Source organism: Protopterus annectens, chromosome 9.part0 (genome assembly GCF_019279795.1).
Source record: "Protopterus annectens isolate FY-2018-M chromosome 9.part0, PAN1.0, whole genome shotgun sequence".
NCBI classification, from domain to species: Eukaryota; Metazoa; Chordata; order Ceratodontiformes; family Protopteridae; genus Protopterus; species Protopterus annectens.
In genome coordinates, this window is record NC_056743.1 from 1,012,502,031 (window position 1) to 1,012,504,530 (window position 2,500).

Below are 2,500 nucleotides of genomic sequence, written 5' to 3' on the forward strand. Positions count from 1 at the left end.
GGTTCCCAGCCTGAGCGGAGGAATCTTCTGGGCGTCTGTTCATTTTATGTGATAGTACGCATCCTGAGCGTCTATAGAGCACATCCAGTTTCCTTTTCCCAATAGGGGAAGGATGGACTGCAGTGTGACCATCCAAATCTTGTTTTCTTGACTGATCTGTTCAAGATACTGAGATCCAAAATTGGTCTCCAGTTCCCTGTTTTCTTTGGAACTAAAAAGAACCTTGAGTAGATTCCGGATCCTTGCTGGTCTGCTGGAACTGGCTGAATTGCTCTTTTCGCAAGCAGCTTTGAAATTTCCAAAACCGCTAGATCCCTTTGAGCGGGTGGAACATCTGGAAGGGATTTTTTTGATTGGTTTGGAATGCGAAGAAAGGGAATAGAATAGCCTTCGGAAATGACAGACTGTACCCATTTCTCTTGAGTCAGGGATAGCCAGGCTTCTGGGTACAGTGACAATCTTCCCCGACTGCCTCGAAGGTGGGCAGTCGGGCAACACCTCAGGGATGCTGAAAGGGCTTATCAGAAGGTTTCTCGATTGCCCTGGTTCTATGGACCCCCTGCCTCGAGGCGGCGTCTACCATTGTTATTCCGCCTCTGCCTCTGGCGGGAACCCGACTCTGTGCGTCAGGCGAAGTACCTTGAGATTGTTTAAGAAACCACATTTTCCCACTTATCTGGCCTATGAGGTAAGGACTACAACGAGTAGAAAACGGACTCGGCGGCAGAAAGAGTCTTGCCATCAGTCTCGCACCTAGTCAAGGTTTCTTTCACTTGAGGACCAAAGAGAGATGATCCATCGAACGGGGAATTAGTGAAAGACGTTTTGAAGGGGTCCGCAAAATTGCATAGCCGCATCCAGGCATGCCTACGTAAGGCCACACCTGTCCCTGCGGCCCTGCTCGCTCCATCAGCCGCATAAGAAAGGCGGCGCATGGAGTTCAGGGTAGCCAGCTGAGTGTTCATCTTATCCTGAAAACCCGCAGCTGTAGGGTCCTTCAACATGTCACTCGCTTCTTTGATCAAGTCCCTTTGAAGACGAGTAAAATGGCACAGGTAGTTCAGCGAACGCATAGCATATGTCGCTGACGAGAACATCCGCTTCCCGTACCTGTCCATGGACCTAGATTCCTTGTTAGGTGGATGGACAGGTACTGAAGGATCAGCTAGTTCCTTCTTAGTGGCAGCAGCAACCACCATAGCATCCACAGAAACTCCTTTTGTCAAGAACTGTTTGTCTGTTGGTGCCGTTATGAATTTTGAGGGTCTCCTGGGAGTGGGGTCCACTGAATCAGGAGCCGTCCAAGCCTTTTTAGCTACCACCTGCATGAGGGGTCAAGGGAGACACCCAGGAGGTGGAAGGGCGAGAGCCAAATGCCTCAAGGGTACACAGATTCATCCTCCGAAGGGTTGAGGGCTGGCCAATTTCCCTCTGTTTGAGGATTTCTAGAATGTCTGCAAAGAGACATCTTCAGAAGGGGAACGGGGAACCCTCGAATCCTCTAAATCTGTGTCAGATGTGATGGACTCAGGTGAGTCAATGTGTTTCCTCTTACACTTCGTCTTCCGAGGGCGCGCGTCTGCCAAATCAGGAGGCCTCGGAAGAGGATGAGATCCCACAGGGGTTCCTGAGGAGCTGGCTCTCTGCGGTCCGGGATGAGGCAGTGAGTCGACTTGACCTGAGGCACCGTAGAGGGAGGGGCGGACGGAGCCGACTGTGGAGTACAGCCAGGCTCTAACACACTCCGCATGACCTCGAACGCACCCCTGTCAGGCAGAGCCAGAGGTCCCGCTCCGAAGCTGAGAACCTCCCTCGGCGCCCGACAGTGATGGCTCCGAGGCGATGTCGGAGCCGAACTCACCAGCCAAGCTCCGAGAAGGAAGGCGGGGTCTGACAAGGGTCCGATGCCACTCACCCCTCGGAGCCGACGAGAAGTCCGGCGCCGAGATTCTTGAAGAAGAAATCGGCACGACGGAGCCGGCGACATCTGTATCGCCCGACGCTACCACAGTCTCGGTTCCGAAACACCCGGCTCCGAAAGCTCAACGGAGTCGGAGGAGGAACATATTGATGGACAGGGGCAGGCATCGACTGATGAGTCGGCTCTGAAGCATTTGGGCCAGTGCCTCGGACTTAAGAAGTCGACTCACTACCCTCTGAAGGTCATGATCCGACAGTCTCGATGACCTAGAGGAGTGAGATTTATGGCTCCGCTCAGACAGCAGAGGAGATGCTGGAGCCGAAGGAACGGAGCGAAGGGATGGTGACCTAGATCTCTTCCTGGATGTCGGCTCCGAAGGTCTGGTCGGAGCCGACAAGGATTTAATACCTCGGCTCCAGCCGGAGAAGGAACCACAGAAGCTGTAGACTCGCTTCCGCTCCAGCCGGAGCCGATGCAGACGCAGGTTTAGTAGTTTTAGGTCTCGGCTCAGTAGCTGGAGCCGAAGACCGAGAAGCTTTTGGAGGGCTTCCCAGAGACAGAAAAGGAATCCTCAGGCTT